The following is a 19,396-nucleotide window of genomic DNA, read 5'->3' on the forward strand; positions in this document are numbered from 1 at the left end:
GAGAAGGGCTTTGCCTTGAGTGGCATTCTAGGAAGCTTTTAATAAAGTGGCATTTTTTCAGGGCACCTGGGTGGCTCAGTTGGTTAAGCATCGAACTCTTAATTTTGGTTCAGGTCAGGATCTTGCGTTTCATGAGATCGAGCCCCGAGTCAGGCCCTGCGCTGTCAGCACTTACGAAATATAACCCTTGCGAGTTGTGACATGATATGTTACCACAACCAAAAAGTCTGGAATCCATTGCTCTAAGGCAATGGGTTTCAGAGGGTTTAGTTTAGTTGGTTTAAGAAAGCAGAATTTGAAAGAGTGGTGTGGTTGGGAAGGATAGTGAATTTGGCCCCAGAAACTGGGTTCAGAGCTCTGCAACTTACTAGTTTGACCAGGTACTATGTAAAATTCAAATGGTGAAATTCATCCAGCTTTCACAGGGATGTTGTAAGTAACATGAAATTGCTTCGCAAAGTGAGCATAATACAGTGAGGTCAGGACTGAGACAGGCTTGTAGTGCGTGTAGATTTCACCTATGGTTCCATCCATCAACCCAAGCATCACCCCCTTGGAACACCATTAGTCACCCATATGTAGGTTAATAAGCAGCTCTAAAACGAAATTTATGTCTTCAGAGTAGGGTGAAATTTCTAGGAATACTATTTCTGAAATACTATTGTTTGTTTCAGGATAGAATCTGATGTCTGCTAGGACCTGGGTATCAAATGGAGGTGGGCCTGCTACCCTCCTGGACTGTTCATTTGTACTGTGCTTTAACATTTCCTCCAACAGCATCTAGTTCTCATAACCATAAATTCACATTCTCATCTTATGGATGAGCTAAGTGTTAGCGTTGTTGAGTGACTCAAACGCAGGCTTCTGACTACACCCGCTGCATTATATATCCCCGGAGAGTGAATTTCTCTGGCATGCCCTCAACCAAATTTGTTCCAATTTGTGGCTCTTTCCAGGGCTTGTGAATTGTGTAAGAGTGGATCAGGCTGGTCTAGGGCTGGTTCTGTACACTTGTGAAGAAGGCACTTAAATATTTAGAAAACGGACATCAAGTAAGGGCCGCTCCTCTCCAGCGTCCAGCCGCCCCTATCCCGCATCCCGACTGCTGGTCCACTTCATGTTGCCCTGAGCGCCTCGGACTGCAGTGCGGACGGAAGGCCAGTGGGTATCGTTGAGCTAAAAATGGGCTTCTAAGGTCGTCTGTGCCCCAGCCCGCCGGGGAGCCAGAGCTCGGCTGGGAAAGGAGGCTCGCGTGCTGGGTCAGTGAGCGCGCGGACCCCAGCTCTGCCACAGCCCAGCCGACCCAGACGACTACAGCCCCCACCATGCCCCGCGGCCCCCGCACCCTCCCAACCCCTTCGACTCGGCCCAGTGCGCGTGCGCGGTGGCGCCGCCGAGCGCTGACTGGGTCCCAGCTGCAGAGCCGCGGAGACGCGAGCCTGACCCGCGTTGGCACTGAGGTGGCGGGGACTGGCGGCGGCTGGACAGCTGGACATCCCGCGCCGCGCAGGTGAGTGCGGAGGGAGAAGTCGGCGGAGACTCGCTGTGTCTGCGGGGCCCGGCGCCCACACCTGCCCCCCCCACGGTGAGGGTGCGGGGGCGACTGTGGACAGACCGACTGACGGACGGACTGACAGGCAGACGGGGCCGACGAGGGGAGAAGGACTGGCCGAGGCCGGGGAGAGCGGCGGGGCCGGACCTCGCAGGTGCCCGCGTTGGATGGGGGCTCTGGGCGCGGGCTCTCGCGGTGCGGGTGCCGGGCCTGCGGGGCGGCGGCTGGGCTCGGACCCCGAGCAACTGCGCCCCCGCGTCCCTCCTCTGGGCGGGGGCGGCCTCCGAGCCCCGCCAGCGGGAACAGGGCCGCCGGCGCCAGAGCCTCGGTGCCGTGGAGGCTCGAGCCCGTATACATCCCCCTCAGCAGAAACCGCAACTCAGCCCGGGAACCCTTTTTTTTTTTTTTTTTTTAAAAGCTGCCTTGGGCACATTTAAACTGCCAGCTCTTCCTTGGCTTGAACTTGTGACTTTCCGTCGAAGATTCAGGTCCGGGGTCAGGACACAGGCTCAGATCGAGGCTGAGACTCGTTACACACCGTCATGTGTTTGTATTTTAACATTGGGGAAACTGAGGCATGTGTTAGCCAGGATCACCCAGCGTGGTTAGGATCGGAATTCCGAGAATTATACTTAGTTTAATGAACCAGGATGCTTTTTATATGGAGGGGAAAAAAGGTGTTCTAAAGTTTTTTTTCTGTGACAGGTGACTGCCTTATTTTCCAGTATCTTCTGCTGCAAGTGAAATCTGTGGTGGGTTACTGGCTTTTTGGTGGGTTATTGGAGGTGCCCTGGAATATTCTTTACCCTTCTTTCTTATTCTTTCTTGGTAAATTCAAGTTCCTAATGAGACCCAGATTCACAAAAACTGAGTTTTCAACCTTGACTTGATTACTTGTAGCTTTTGTGATTATGTTTGTGATTAAGTTTGTTGATACACATATATTTCCTACTTCTTTTCTTCCTCATCTTCTTTTCCCTATCTTCCAGTTTTCTCCGAACTCCCATCAGTAGTTATATCGTCTTTGTTTTCTGTATTTATTTCTGTTCTCCAAGATTAATTTGTAATTGATTTTGAATGGAGGTCAGTATCTTTCTTGTCTTCCAGTAATCCCGGGTAGATGTAGCCTCAACATCACTAAAATTGTCACAGTAGCCTGCACTTGAGTCTTCTTCCCTGTGTCCCTTCTTAAGCATGGAGATGTGTGATCTGGTTGAGAGGGGAGGGGGGTGAGGTGTTTCTGTTGATCCGATACGAGTAACAGGTGAACGTGAGCGGAGCATTAACTTCAGTTAGTATATGTGCTGCCGCGTCAAGCACCAGAGCATCAACTTTAAAAGGCTGTGAACAATACTTGCTTAAAGATTTTCAAAAAGCATACTAATCTTGTGAATTTGGAAACTTGTCAGGTTGACGGAAAAGTTGGTGAACTGGAATAGCACCTGACAGAAAGGAGTCTGACATTAGGGTGAAATATTGAGACAGGAACTCTGGAGAAACCATCCCTTTTATCATACAGCCATCTATCTGTGCCTGGGGTGGATGCCGGGAACACCTTGTTGGCTTAGGAAGTTAAACAATGTCCTGTGTGTTTGTGTTTTCAGTTTCTCTCTTCTTAGTGCTCAGTGAGTTTTGGCAGGAGCCCAGAATCTTGTACATTTGATGATTTAACATCAGTTTCATTGGCTTGTTCTCCAGATTGTGTCTGTTTCCTCAGCTGGTGACATCAGTAATTTTCCACAGCAGCCATTCATGAGCTCATGCAGACTGTCACAAGGAAGTGGAATAGCACAGAGGGTGGTACACAAAGAAGTAAGGATCTTGTTTCCTTGCCATCATACATATTTTAAAAAATGTTTACTTATTTATTTATTTTGAGAGAGAGTGTGTGTGCATGCTTGCATGTGAGTGGGGGGGGGGAGAGAGAGAGAGAGAGAGAATCCCAAGGGGGGGGGGGGAGAGAGAGAGAGAGAGAGAGAGAGAGAGAGAGAGAGAGAGAGAGAGAGAGAGAATCCCAAGCAGGTTCCATGCCACCAGCGCAGAGCTTGACCCAGGGCTCCAACCCATGAACCGTGATCATGACCTGAGCCGAAATCAAGTGTCGGACACTCAACTGGCTGAGCCATCACATAGTAACACATAGACTGAGATAGGAAATCCGGACTGAAGCACAAGCTATGCGAGAGGGTTTAGAACATCAGAGAGCAGGCTTCTTTCTGCATACAATAATAATCATCAATACCGTTTATTGGATTTCTTCTGTTTGCCAAGTGCTGTAATTGTCACAGTGAGGTGTAGGTATTATCATTCTCTCTTTTTTTAAAATTTCTTTTCTTGTAAACGTTTATTTATTTTTTGAGAGAGAGAGAGAGAGAGCGCAAGCCGTGGAGAGGCAGAGAGAGAGAGCGCGCAAGCCGTGGAGAGGCAGAGAGAGAGAGCGCGCAAGCCGTGGAGAGGCAGAGAGAGAGGTGAGAGAAATTCCAAGCAGGTGCTGCGTGTTCAGCACAGAGCCTGATGCAAGGCTCCAACTCATGAACTATGAGATCATGACCTGAGCTGAAGTTGGTTGCTTAACCAACTGAGACACCCGGGTGCCCCCATTCTCTTTTTATGTATGTCAAGTTGAAGTACAGAGGTTAAGTGATTTGCCTATAGACATTGTAAGTAACAGATTCACATTCAAGCCTATCTGACTCTGCCATCTCTGCTCTTTTTATTTTTTATTTTTTTTTAATGTTTATTCATTTTTGAGAGAGCACGAGTGGGGGAGGGGCAGAGAGAGGGAGACACAGAACTTGAAGTGGGCTCCAGGCTCTGCGCTGTCAGCACAGAGTCTGACGTGGGGCTTGAACCCACGAACCGTGAGATCATTACCTGAGCCAAAGTCAGAAACCCAACCCACTGAGCCACCCAGGTGCCCCATCTGCTCTTTCTAATTGTGCTGTACTACCTTACAAAAAAAATAAGTTCAAATCTTGCTTATTCTTAAAAAAATATAAAACTTGCCTGTGATCACATTTCTTCTTTGAACTACTTCCATTTCTCTTCTTTTCCTTTCTGGGCTTGTTCTTGAAGGGCAAACACTATGCCCGTCATTTCCTTGGACTCCTTGGTTCATTGCAGTCTGGCTCCCACTGTCTACTCTGTTGAAATGTTTTCGTGAGCTCCACTCAGCTATTTATTGAGTATCTGCTCCACCATCTTCTAGACATATAAAGAGATTAAGACATGGTTCTTGCCCTGAGGGAGTTAGGGACTAATGAGGGAAGAAAAAGAATTGTATACATGTCAACATGATGTGTTAAACTACTGACCAAGCAATCTTTGCTCTTGGGAGTTGGGGGAAGAATACTTCACTGAGAAAGTGACTCTGGACTGCCACCAGAGAGAAACTAAATTGTTCCATGCTGTCAGGACTGCATGATTAGGTGTAGACTTTTAGGAGAAGCTGTATCTTGCCAGTGAGAGATGATACAGTCGAAATAGAGTCTGACAGTCCTGGGAACTGAGCCTCAATTTCTTTTTTGTAATACCTGCCTATAGTGTAAGCTCCATGAGAGTAGGGCCTCTGTCTTTTTCACCACTTCCCCCTAGGTAATCACTAAGTATCTGTTGAATGAATACTTCATCGGATGTGGTATTCAGAACACGGTAGTACTCTGAGTAGTACTGTATGACAAATAACAAAGCTTACTTTTAGTGTGGCTTAGGAACTGATTTTGAAGACACCATTGTTTGGATAGTATCCATATAATTATCTCTCCTTTTCGAACATTTAGCCTCATTGATGGTCTTTTTTTTTTTTTTTCCAACGTTTATTTATTTTTGGGACAGAGAGAGACAGAGCATGAACGGGGGAGGGGCAGAGAGAGAGGGAGACACAGAATCGGAAACAGGCTCCAGGCTCTGAGCCATCAGCCCAGAGCCTGACGCGGGGCTCGAACTCACGGACTGCGAGATTGTGACCTGGCTGAAGTCGGACGCTTAACCGACTGCGCCACCCAGGCGCCCCTAGCCTCATTGATGGTCTTAATTCATAAATGAGAAATGTTTATTTATTTTTTTGGTGGACACAGTTAACTGCATCTTCTAACATTATGCCTCTCTCTCGGTTATAAACACATTCCTACTTTTTCTAAGTGTGATGCAGGTTTGGTATGTATAGTTTTTTTCTCTGCTAATGCGAATTGTTTTGGAGAAGTTAACTTCTTTGGCATTATTAAGTAACTGTCAATAAGAGTAACATTAGAAATGAGATTCAGGGGACACCTGGGTGACTCAGTTAAGCATCCGACTTCGGCTCAGGTCATGATCGCATGATTTGTGAGTTCAAGCCCCGCATCAGGCTCTCTGCTGTCAGCACAGAGGCCGCTTCCGATCCTCTGTCCCTGCCCCCCACTCTGCCCCTCCCCTGCTCATGTGCTCCCTTGCGCGCACGCGCGCTCTCTCTCTCTCTCTCTCTCTCTCTCTTTCTCTCAATAAATAAATAAATAAACATTAGAAATGAGATTGAGGGGCGCCTGGCTGGCTCAGTCGGTGGGACATGTGACTCTTTATCTCGGGGTTGTAAGTTCGAGCCCCATGTTAGATATAGAGGTTACTTAAGAATAAAATCTTTAAAAAAGCAAAAAAAAAATTATATTGAAAGCACTGATCAGAAGGCTTACCCTTGGTAAGGGGCTGATTTCCAAATAGGTAAGAGACTTTTCTTCCTTAACAAAATAATATGAATATTCCTGGTCTTCTCTAGAGATCTGATTAGCCTTCTAGCTAACATTCTAAAGACGTGTATCAACAGTTCATTTCCTTCTTCTTGTGTTTGAGTTTCGTTTGTAAATATCCTTAATTTGTGTGACTTGAAGTTAGGGTTAAAGTCCAAATACCACTTTTTTTCCCCCTCCACTTTCAAAGTGTATGGAGTATAGTAATTAGGAACACTTACAGTGAAGTTCAAATTCTGCTCTTCCACGTTAAACTTTGAAAACTTAACACAAGTGATGTAACTTCCCAGTGCCTCATTTTGCTCATTTGTAAAATTGGGATACCTACTACTGCTACCACCATAGTAACAGCTAATATTTGTTGGGTGTTTATTATACACTCAGCACAGTTCTAAGAGTTTTACTTATATTACCTCAGTCTTCATAATCACAATTGTTAGAATTATGCCCACTTAAGGTGAGGAAACAATCACAAGCTAAGTAACTTGTTTAAGGTCTCAGAAATAAGTGATGGAGTCAGGATTTGAACCTGGGTAGTCAGACTCCAGAGTTCGTGCTCATAATCTTCTACTTCATAGGGTTGTTTTGAAATAATCTATGTAAATAAATAAAAATAATAATCTATGTAATAAAATAATCTGTGCAATGTGACTCTGATAGGCAGTCAGCAAGTGTTGGCTACTGTAGTTAGCTTTGAATTTATAAAGTGTTTCACATACATTTTCTTATTTGGTTGCTGCATGTACAACAAAGTGTTGTTGTGACCACCACCTTCTTACAGATAGGAACTGAGGCAGAGTTCGGTCACTTGCACAAGGTCATACAGCAAGTGTGGGGGGCTACCTTGGCTTTCCTCCTCCTCTACACCTGGATTCTTACGTTGGATTTGAGGTATCACATTTTGAGAGAATCTAGTGAACATAAGTTGTTTCAGCCTGCCCAGCATCCAGTGTAGGTTTTTCAGGGAATAGCAGCTCAGTTTTGCTTTGAGGAAACAGTCCATCCCTGACCTAGTAGGTGGGTACGTGACCCAGGTTAGGCCAATAGACGTTAGGCAAATAGATGTATTCCTCTTTTCATTTGAATGTTAGGTTGAGTGACACAGTGACAAGCTTCCTTCATCACAACCATGGATTAATTCCTAATATGTGGATACTGGAACTGCTCTGTATTTGTTCCCAAAGACCTGATTCTTTAGCTTTTCCTCAGTTCTGTGCTCTACCTCCTATCCTTCCAATAAATCTTATGTTACATAATGTAAGTTACCCAAAGTCAGTTTTTCTGGCTTGCAGTTGAGACTCCCTTAACTTACCATTACAAAGCATAAGACCATGTCACTTAGAAAAGAGTTAAAACAACTGGTTAACTTTAACCTGAAAAGAAGAGAAATCTGAGAGAAGACTTGAAGACTGTCTTCAAATATCTGAAGCATGTAGTGTACAAAGTGTCCCTAAAAAGGAATAAAGACTAGACATTACTAAGAAACAGATTTCTGTGCTATTAGAGTCTAAAAGAGCTATTTGAGGATGGATGGGCTGTCTGGTCTATGGAAGTAGATCAAGGTACTAACATTGTTCAAGCCGGGGCACCTGACTGACTCAGTTGGTACAACATGCAACTCTTGATCCCAGGGTCATGAGTTCAAGCCACACATTGGACTTAGAGCTTACTTTAAATAAATAAATAAGTAAGTAAATGAAAAAAAATTAAAATAGTTCAAGCCAACACAAGTTGCTCACTTGGGAGGAGTAATAGGGGTATAATAATCTAATGGGTTGTACTAAATGACCTATAAAGTTCTCTGCAATTATGAGAAAATTCTTTTTTTTTTTAAGTTTTTAAGTTTTTTATTTTGAGAGAGCGAGAGAGCATGAGCGGGGGAGGGACAGAGAGAGAGAGAAAGAGGGAATCTCAATCAGGCTCCATGCTGTCAGCACAGAGCCCAACATGGGGCTTGAAATCACCAATCATGAGATCATGACCTGAGCCAAAATCAAGAGTCAGATATTTAACCAACTGAGCCACCTAGGTGCCCCTAAGGAAATTATTTTCTAATTTTTTTCATGTTTATTTATTTTTGAGAGAGAGCATGAGCAGGGGAGGGGCAGAGAGAGAGGGAAACAGAATCCGAAGCAGGCTCAGAGCTGTCAGCACAGAGCCCAGTGTGGGGCTTGAACTCACAAACTGTTAAATCAGAACTTGAGCCAAAGTCGGACGCTCAACCAGTTGAGCCATCCAGGTGCCCCACAATATAGTTTCTTATTTATTTTTTTTAATTACTTGTTTCCCCTCTAGAATGCCAGATTCTAGAAACAAAGGATTTTTATCTGTTTTGAGCACTATAGTATCCTTATCCATTGTCGCATGGTGCCTGGCACATAATAGGCACTCAGTAAATATATATTGAATGTATGAATATTTCCTCCATGCAAAATCACCATTCATTCTGCTTTGTATTCTAGGAACATAGCTCATTCTGTCAACTTTGGATCTTTTCAGTTAGTTGCTTTCCTTATTCTCTGGTGCCTTTTTTGTTTCCTCTTTTCTTTGTATCATAGCACTTTAAGACTAGAAGTCTGAGATCATCCCCTTCACAAGGACTAGAGATCCCAATATCATACAGCTCATTAATGACAGAAATAGGGTGAAGGTGGTGGTTGACAGTTAATCTTCTTATTAAACTGTAGTGCCCCTAAATCTTGCTTAGGTCAGGCCCTTATAGAGCCTAGCACAATGTGTTCATGTCCCTCAATGAATTATTAAGTCAATAAGTAAATATGTGTCTCCTTTATGAAGGCTGTTCCATATCTACCTGTATTTATCTCTTTATTTCTTTGAACTTCAATAATATTTGTAGTTTGTTCTCTTATTTTTATCTGGCCTTGTCTTGTTTACCATTTCATGTGTGTATATTTGCCTGGTCAATGAAATTGTGATCCCATAAACAAGAGGCCTAACTACAAATCCCAGTGCTGTAGGATGCCTGGGTGGCTCAGTGGCTCAGTTGGTTGAGCATCTGATTCTTGGTTTCAGCTTGGGTCTTGGGATCGAGCTCCATGTCAGGCTCCATGCTCAGTGTGGAGCCTGCTTGGGATTCTCTCTCTCACTCTGCCCCTCTGGCTCTGTGCTTCTCTCTTCATGTGCTCTCACTCTCTCTCCCTCTGCAGGAAAAAAAAAAAAAAGGAAGGAAGGAAGGAAGGAAAGAAAGAGAGAGAGAGAGAGAGAGAGAGAGAGAGAAAGAGAGAAAGAGAGAAAGAAAAGAAAGAAAGAAAGAAAGAAAGAAAGAAAGAAAGAAAGAAAGAAAGAAAGAAATACCCAGTCCTGGGAGGCAGTATAATAGTGAAATACTACACAGTAGAATTTTCTGTAATGATGGAAATGTTTCTGTGTGATTGTTAACATTTTTTTTAAATCTTTTTTTTTTTTTTAACATTTATTCATTTTTGAGACAGAGAGAGACAGAGCATGTATGGGGGAAGGTCAGAGAGAGAGGGAGACACAGAATCTGAAACAGGCTCCAGGTTCTGAGCTGTCAGCACAGAGACTGACGCGGGGCTCGAACTCACGGACCACGAGATCATGACCTGAGCCGAAGTCGGACGCCCAACCGACTGAGCCACCCAGGCGCCCCCCGTTAACATTTTTCTTTATGCAGTGTGTGTGTGTGTGTGTGTGTGTGTGTGTGTGTGTGTGTGAGAGAGAGAGAGAGAGAGAGAGAGAGAGAGAGAGAGAGAGACTCAGAGAGAGATTAAATAATTACATTTATCCTCATTACTCAAAAGTAATCAGTAAACATTTGGGCATTCATTTCTTTTTTCTTAAGTTTATATATTTATTTTTTAGTAATTTCTACACCCAACTTGGGGCTTGAACTCACAACCCCAAGATCAGGAGTCACATGCTCTTCCAACTAAGCCAGCCAGGCACTCCTGGGCATTCGTTTCATTATTCATTCATTAATTGTAAATTTTCCAGTTTTTCCACAGTGAGTATCTATGACTTTTATAACCAGAAAAAAATATTAGTGGATTTGTGTGAGTGGGGTTTTTTTTGGTGTGTGTGGTTTATTTTTGTTTTGTGATTCAAGAATAGGTAGAAAATGCTGTAGGGGAGCCTGGGTGGCTCAGTCAGTTAAGCATCTGACTTCGGCTCAGGTCATGATCTGGTGGCTCGTAAGTTTGAGTCCCACATCAGGCTCTGTGCTGACAGTTCGGAGTCTGAAGCCTGCTTCAGATTCTGTGTCTCCCTCTCTCTCTGCCCCTTCCCTGCTCATGCTCTCTCTCTCTCTCTCTCTCTCTCTCTCTCAAAAATAAATAAACACTAAAAAAAATTTAGAAAATGCTGTAGGCAAATAAACAGGATAGTAAACTTTGGAAGTGAATTAAAGTTCATTTTTTAAAATAGATGTATGTTGCAGAATGCATGTGTATTTTATGAATATGTATATTCTTTAAAAGTTGCTGCAGCTTTTATTTTTGTAAGTTATATTTTCTTTTCACATTAATTCACATAATATAAGCACATTATATTCATCCATATTAAGAAGAACCAAGTGCTTAGGAAAAAGTTACAGGAAAATTTTACTAATCGATGTAAGCCATTAGGAAAAGCACAAGTATTTTAACAACACAAGATATTGCATTTAAGAACTAGAAAGTACAAACTAAAATATTATATTAATTTATTATACAAAATTTAAAAGGTAAATCTGGAAGCTCACTGACACAATAAAAAAATTCCAAATTACTTTGATAAAATGAATGGTTATGACCTAATGAAGGGACCTAGAATTTATAGATTTTCCACTTGGCCACTATGGCCAGAAAGACCAACAAATGTGTGAGGCATTGTTCGGAAATGTTTTGGAAACAAAACAAAATAATATTACATCCTTTATTTTATTTTAAACTGAGATGGTTCTGAATACTTTGTGTTTTTGTGGTAGAATAATAGATTCCTTTAATTTCTAGAAAAGGACAAATAATAAGCATGAAAGATTACCCTTATTGCTACCTAACATTGTATATAAATTACTATGTAATTTATTAAATTACATTAACAATTGTTATTTGACATTATGGATTCATTTGGCCCTCTTTCTATCTGACTAGACTGAAAGCTTCATAAGGCAGGGATTCTGTTTTGTTTACTGTTATCTCCTAGAGTCTAAAATGGGGTCTGACCCATAGTAAGCACTCATTATATTAAATGAAAGGATGATGCCTGCCATGTGAGGTTAAAGTAAAAAGATGAGGTCTGTCAGTTTGAAAAAGGGGTGGGAGGAGACTGAGATTTACAGTGGCATTGTGTCAATAATAGCTGGATGTGTTGGGCACCAGATTTTTAGTTTATCTATTGCTGTGTAATAGTCACTCCAGAATTTAGTGGCTCAAAAAAACAATTATTTTTATTATCTCTTGCTCAGGAGTTGACTGGGCTCCACTAGGCAATTTTTTTGTTGTTGTTGTTTTTAAGTAAACTCTGGGGCACCTGGGTGGCTCAGTGGTTAAGTGCGTGACTCTTGATTTCAGCTTAGGTCATGGTCTCATGGTTGTGCGATCAAGCCCCATGCTGGGCTCCAAGCTGGGCGTGGAGCCTGCTGAAGATCCTCTCTCTCTCTCTCTCTCTCTCCCTCTCCCTCTCCCTCTCTCTCTCTCTCTCTCTCCCCCCTTCCCCCTCTCTCCTCCTCCCTCCTTCCCTCCCTCCCTCTCCCTCCCTCTCCCTCCCTCTCTCTCCCTCTCTCTCCCCACTCTTCCTTCCCCCATCCCTCTCTTTCTCTCTCTCCCCGCTCTTCCTTCCCCCCATCCCTCTCTTTCTCTCTCTCTCAAAAAAAGTAAACTATGCACAAGGTGGGGCTCAAACTCACGACCCTGAGATCAAGAGTCGTATGCTCTACCGACTGAGCCAGCCAGGTGCTCCACCACCAGGCAGTTTTTGCACAGGGTATCTCAAGCTATTGCAGTTAGCTGGAGTTGGGGCTGGAGTCATCTGGGAAGTTTCCTCACTCACATGTCTTGGGGTCGATGGTGGCCATCAGCTGGATCTCAGTTGAGGCTGTTGGCCGAAACACCCACACGTGGCCTCTCCATTTGACCTTACCTACCTCACAGCGTGGCAACTGTGTTCCAAGAGCTCCTATTTCAAGGAAATAAGGTAAAAGTGCATGGCATTTTTATGACATATCCCCAGAGGCCACATAGTGTCACTTTCACCATATTCTCTTGGTTGAGGCAGTCACTGAGCTTTGCCTGGGTTCAAAGGGAGGGTACACAGACCCCACTATTCAGTGGAAAGAGTGTCAGTGTCACATTTTAAGAAGAGCATGTGGGATAGGTTATATTGTGGCCCAGCTTTGGAAAATATTGTCCCTATGCTAAGTATATGAAACTGTGCTAGGGGTTCTAAATACTTTTTCAGCACTTTAATCTGCAGGCACTACACCATAATTTACTGATAGGGTAACTGAGGCTATGAGAGATTAAATATTTTACTCAAAGTCCACATAGCTAAGTGGCAGAACAAGTTGTCAAACCCAGGACTTCCTGCTCTTACTGTACCATGTATATATAAAGTGAATATAGGTTTCTTCATCAAATCTGAAACTACTAAGGAAGGTGTGTTCAGGTAGGTACCTCATAAAACAGGTAATTAGATGAGTCACTCGGCAAACATTTATTAAATCCCTATTAAGTACTAAATGCTGACAAGAATTCACGCTTTAAGGAGCTTCCAGTTTATTAGAGATAAGGTAGACACACTAGTTAAAAATGAGAGAAATGTAAGTACGTAAGTGGCATTTGATAGGTACAAGTAAATGTTGAGAGAAAGGACTGGGGAAAGCCTCACAAAAGTGCCTTTGAGTTGCACACCGAAAGTTGGATAGGATCTGAACATTCAGAAATGGGAGGTGGCCTTCAAAGCAGGAAACAATATGAAAAAAGAAACAAGATGAGATAGCAGTGAGTGGTCTAGATGGCTGAGGCATAGGGTACGTGCAGGGAAAGTAAGAGCTGACTCAGAAGGTAGATTGAGGACCACTGAAGAAGATGAGAGAACTCTGTAATTAGTGCTGTGCTTCAGCAAAGATTTAGTGTTTATTTAACGTGAATGGAAAGAGAGTCTGGAGGCACAGAAACCTGTTACAGTGGCCCAGAAAAGTGGGGGTGAGGGTCTGGTTAAGGCATTGGAGATAGACATGATTAGACATACTTTTAAATGTAAAATCAATAGACTTTGGAACTGATTCACTGTGAGAATAAGACAAATATAAGAGCCAGAAATTACCCTAAAAGCTTAAGAGTCTGAGTGTCTTAGAAGAAGAAATAGGAAAATCGAAAAGAATCATCTGAGATGGAATAAAAATAGATTCATTTGAGAACCCCAGATTTTGATGTGTAATGACTAAGTCAGTTGAAACCATCCAGCAGGAAGTTGGAAATATCAGGAGCGTTGCTAGGGCTAGAGGTAGAGACTTGTGGCATATCTGTACAGTAGTGACAGCTAAGTCCCCCTTAGCAACAGGAACAGATTCCCCAGTAGGAATCCATTAGGAGTGGATTAAAAAAGAGAAGCGTGATTTGGAGAATGTCTTTTTTGGGGGGTCTGGGGAAGAAGAGGAGTCAGCAAAGAAGCAGTTAAGTAGGGAAGGAAAACCAGTGTGGTCAGTGCCCTGAGAGTCATAGAACAGTTTCAAGAAACCCAGGTAAGTTAGCAGAGTCAAATGCTACAGGGAGTTTAAAGAAATGAGGACTCCATATGTGACAAGGAAACCACTGGAGACCTCTGAAAGTCTGGGTGCTGAGAGAGGAAGCTAAGTGGCAAAAGCTTAAGGAGCAAGTTGACGGAGGAGCAAGTTGATGATTCAACTCTGCCTTTGAAAATGCAGCAGGGAGGCAGAGGAAGGAGAGCTGGAAAGGTAGGAGGTTTGAGTAGGTCCAAGTTGCCTTGTTTGGGTTTGTTGTAATTAAGGATGAGGGTGAACCGAGCGTATGCACTGCACACAAAGCCAGCAGAGAGGAAGACTGGAGATGCAGTTGTGGAAGTGGGTGGAAGGTTATTATGGCTAGAGGACTTAGCCTGTGAAGGAAGCAAGCTGCATCTTCCTCTGGGAGGAAGGTGGAAAGAGAAAAAAGTGACAAGATGGGGCAGGTTTTTTAAAAATTTTTTCAAAATATTTATTTTTGAGAGAGAGAGACAGAGACATTATGAATGGGTGAGGGACAGAGACAGAGGCAGACACAGAATCTGAAGCAGGCTCCAGGCTCTGAGCTGTCAGCACAGAGACAGATGCGGAGCCTGAATTCTTGGACCGTGAGATCATGACCTGAGCCAAAGTCATAGGCTCAACTGACTGAGCCACCGAGGCACTCAAAGATGGAGCAGTTTTGACAGGAGGAGGAGGAAGTTGAGGAAGCCTTAGCTGAATGACCTCAGCGTCATTAGAGTGGAAACCAGGTCATCAGCTGGGAGGGAGTGAGTGGCAGCAGAGAACAGTTGGGGGTCTGAAGAAATGGGGAGAAGGCTTGAATGTAGCACTGAAGGGAACATGATAGAAAGCCATTTAGAGATGAATGAAAGTCGCTGAGCAATAGTGAGGATAAATTTCCTGGAGTAACATGAGCAAAGAGAGCAGTGCGAACTTACCTGGGACTGGATGAGACGATTTCAGTGATTAGTTCAAAATGGTACTGTAGTTCCTACAATGTAGAAGTTAAGTGTGTGGACCTGATTGTTTAAATCAGCAGTATTAAGTATGATATACAAAGAGATAACAAAAAGTAGATTATCTAATGGAAGGTAGGTCCACAAAAAGAAAAAAAAAGCTGTGGTCTACTTAATCCGAACTTTTACAACAGCAGCACAGCCTCTCATAACATCTCTCCTGGGATTTCTTTTGGTAAATGATGCTGGTCTAAGTGTGATCCGGTCTGCTGGTTCCCATGTTTTCCCCAAGTTTTTGATTCAATTTTAGGTTTGAACAGTGGAAATTAGAGACTTAGCTTCTGGTCTGGCTGTGTCACTTGTTCACTGTATGGCTTTAAATCAGTCTTTGGACCTGTTTGGCTTCAGTTTCTTTTTTGGGAAAAACAACAACAACAACAACAACAACAACAAGCGGAACACGAACTCAAAAGATCCTTCTAGTTGTGTCATGCATGACTCTGTCGTTCATGGCTGTGCTAAGTGCCTTTGTCCTGTACCCGGTATTGAAGAAGCTAATGATCTCTAAATATTGGTGCAGATCTGTTGGAGAAATTAATTTGCTCTTATAATATGGGAATTCACTCCTGATTTATCTGCTTAATTTGGAATTTTCACAAAGATTGATGTTCCTTTTTTTAATGTTTATTTTTTTTTAATTTTTTTAATGTTTATTTATTTTTGAGAGAGAGAGAGAGACAGAGACAGAGCTCCAGAGACAGAGCAGCAGAGAGAGAAGGAGACACAGAATCAAAGCAGCCAGGTTCTGAGCTGTCAGCACAGAGCCCGACGCGGGGCTCGAACTCACGAACCGTGAGATCATGACCTGAGCCGAAGTCGGACGCTTATCCGACTGAGCCACCCAGGCGCCCCTAATGTTTATTTTTGAGAGAGAGAGAGACAGCATGAGCTGGGGAGGGGCAGAGAGAGAGGAAGACAGAGGATCCAAAGTGGGCTCTGCGCTGACAGCAGCGAGCCTGATGCGGGGCTCAAACTCATGATCTGTGAGATCATGACCTGAGCTGAAGTCAGACGCTCAACTGACAGAGCCACCCCGGTGCCCCAAAATTGGTGTTTCTTAATCCAGCTGCTTATGTTATGTTTTAACCTGGACTCCACTGGGCTCCATACCCCAAGCCAAGGTGTTTTGTTCTCACACACCCACAAGTAGCTTCACGGTTTTCCCTGGAGATTGTGCTGCATAGTTGCCAATGACAGCTGTGCTGGTCAGTGTGGAATAGAGGGACAGCTTTTTTTTTTTTTTTTCCAACGTTTATTTATTTTTGGGACAGAGAGAGACAGAGCATGAATGGGGGAGGGGCAGAGAGAGAGGGAGACACAGAATCAGAAACAGGCTCCAGGCTCTGAGCCATCAGCCCAGAGCCCGACGCAGGGCTCGAACTCCCGGACCGCGAGATCGTGACCTGGCTGAAGTCGGACGCTTAACCGACTGCGCCACCCAGGCGCCCCTAGAGGGACAGCTTAGTACACAGTCCTGGCTCAGTGTGTGACATGGGCAAGATGTTTAACCTTCCTGAGCCCTGGTTTTATCTCGTTTCTTAGCAGTATGTTAAATACTCAATAAATACATCATTCCTTCTTTCATTGGTACCTTCTTTCTAATACCTCCATCCACTCACTGCCACAAAGTAAATAGGAGTGGATTACCATACTTTAGAGTTATTATGTAGGTATTTTCATATCTGCAAATGAGAAATTCCCACTATAATTTTATAGTCTGGCCAAATAAATGACTTAAAGCAGTTTGCTGGGGAGCCTGGGTGGCTCATTTGGTTAAGTGTCCGACTCTTGATTTCAGCTCAGGTCATGATCTCACAGTTGTGAGATCGAGCCCTACATTGGGCCCCTCGCCAAGCATGGAGTCTGCTTGGAATTCTCTCTCTCCCTCCCTGTGCCCTCTCCACTGGTGCTTATACTCTCTCTCTCTCGCTCTAAAACAACAACAACAAAAACAGATAAAGCAGTTTGTTGACCTCTATGGTTTAATTATATGAGAAATAGGAACTTTGCTAACCATCTGTCTTGTTCCTTTTATGTGCCATATGCTCCTATGTTAACAATTTAAATATAAATTTTTCAGGAGCCTTTTTTGACAGCCCTCAAGGGGCTTTACTTCCTCAGAAACTTGTGTCTGCTGTATTTCAGAGCTGCCTGAGTTGCAGGTAGCTAACCATTATTTGTCTGACTTTTACTGGTGAGTGTTTGTTACCCCCGCCCCCTGCCCTTCATAGTGGGACTGAGAGAAGGTTCGAGTAGTACTTTGCTTTTGCTTTCCTTATCACCATCCTGGGTACTGCCAGGCTGTAAATCCTAGGAGAATGTTCCTGGAAGGGACTCAGGGAAGTGACCAGACTGCTTCAGATGATTAATTGTTTTATGGAAAGACCTAGAGTAGCCTAGCATGGGTCAGAAGTCTGCATAGGAGAGCTGCATTTAACTGGAATTTCTGTGCGGGATGCTGGGGTGAGGTTCCTGTTCCCCTGCCCTGTGTTTCCACAGTCTGTGCTCTGCCTTGCACAATCGCACCTAACTGTTGCCTAAAAGAGCACCCTCTCTCTCTGGTCACAAAGAAAATATTACAGCAGTCCAGCTGTAAGCCTGTGGGCGCAGGAGTGCAGCTCAAGATAGAACTGATTACTGAAGTCACCACTCTGCTCCTGATGCCAGTTTGGGGGAAGGCAGTTGACAAATGCAGATGAGATAGTGGGTCTTCACCTCACATGTCTTCAGCTCTAAGGGAGATAAAGGGTGAGGTGAATAATAAACATGTTTTCAACAAGGATGATTGAAGTACGGGGCCAAGTTAGAAGATTAGCACCGCCAGCTGCCTTATCGTGGTGTTTGGTGGGGCCCACATTTCAAGACTTTTTTTTACATACTGAAGAGTAATTGATTTAGCAGCATGCTGTGAGAGAAATCTGGGGGTTCTGAGGTCTGAGAAAAGATGTTCTGGCTGGAGCATGGTGCATGTGCTGAGGGCGAGTGAGAGGTGCATGTTGAGAAATGAGGCTGGAATGGTGAGTGGGACTGCTAGGTCATGCAGGGTCGGACTTTTTCCTAAAGTCAGAAGGAAGCAAAAAGGTTTGAAAGAGAAGGAAATGATCAGTTGCATCTTAAAAGGACCTCTCTGGCTGCAGAGTACAGATGGGGTGTGGGGCACGGGGCCAAGACTGGAGGTAGAGATCCCCAGTTGAGAGACTTGTAAAAACCAAAAACCATGATAGTGAAAAATATGACAGCCCCAACTGAGAAGTGACAAAGTTTGGAGAGAAACAGGAAATTTCAGAAAACATTAGGAAAGACCTAAGATTTGAAGGGTGGAAGTGGGAGGAAGATGAAGGAGAATTCATTAATCATGAGGTCCAGTTCTGGCTGGAGAAAGTGGTGGATAGGTTGTCATGCCGGTCTCCTCAGATAGGGACCACCGGAGGGGGGCAGAGTTCATGAGGACTTCATTTGAGAGCATGGTATTTTGAGGACTGTGGCAGAGTGGTCCAGTGGGCAGCTGGATGTGCCAGCCTGAAATTTAGGGGAGAAATATGTTGTGGGATGGAAACTGGATCATCTGCTTGTAGGTGTGAACCGAAGCCATGAGAGCCCGTGAGTGTGCAGGAAACTGGAGGAGGATCTAGGACAGAACATGACGGCAGTTTGAGAACTGGCAGGGGAGGAACCAGGAAAGGACTCAAGAGGAGCAGCCAGCAAGGCGGGGGGAAAACCGAAGGGTCACAACCCTTGCACACCCTGTACTGTAAGAACTAGAGTGTTGTCACCAGATCTAATGAACATCTGCTGTGGATTGACCTTTAATAGATCAGGCACATACTGAGGGTGCTAATAAAGCAGAGACACAAAATGCAAAGAGGAAATGGAAATAGCTTGGCATGAGACATTTCATAGAAATAGCAAAAGTCATCTTGGAAAAAAGCTAAATGTTGTTAGACTTCCTCATACTCATTTTTATTTTTATATTGATTAAATAGGGGAGCACCTTAACCTTTCTATTCTATGGCTTTCTAAAGGTCTTTAATTTTTTTTCATGCTTGTTTGAATAGGTAACACATTCAAATAGTTCAAAATTCAAAAGGTACAAAGGGGTATTTAAGTAAAAAGTCTCTCTGCCACCCAGTTTCTCTCACAGGCAGCCTTCTAAGTCTTATGTGAAAATTTCCTCGTTTTTGTATAGATGTTTACCATTCTTGTCACTGTTTTGCTCCTTGCTTTTTTCACTTAGCAACGTATCTTGGAGCTCATTCCCTGTCAGTACATAAATAGCGGATCCATTCTCTTTTTTGAGAGCTGCACACTGTTCCGTTATATAGTTGCAGTGTAACTTACTTAACCATTTCCCTACTAATGGATATTGAGGTTTTCTAATATTTTTCCATCGCAAACAATGCTG

At 43.7% G+C, this 19,396-nt stretch overlaps 1 protein-coding gene across 1 annotated transcript in view; it reads left to right on the top strand.

The window, feature by feature from the left end:
* The first annotated feature begins 1,415 nt into the window (after nt 1-1,415).
* Nucleotides 1,416-19,396, top strand: part of SGSM3 (small G protein signaling modulator 3) — a 51,158-nt gene continuing 33,177 nt past the window's right edge. Inside the window, exon 1 of the mRNA XM_047066809.1 lies at nt 1,416-1,510. The gene's annotated coding sequence lies outside the window, so the exon portion shown is untranslated. The remainder of the gene's footprint in view (nt 1,511-19,396) is intronic.

The sequence above is a fragment of the Lynx rufus genome, unplaced genomic scaffold, assembly GCF_022079265.1.
Source record: "Lynx rufus isolate CCGP_SWC_20201006 ecotype Redwood Valley unplaced genomic scaffold, mLynRuf1.p SCAF_7, whole genome shotgun sequence".
Classification (NCBI taxonomy): Eukaryota; Metazoa; Chordata; class Mammalia; order Carnivora; family Felidae; genus Lynx; species Lynx rufus.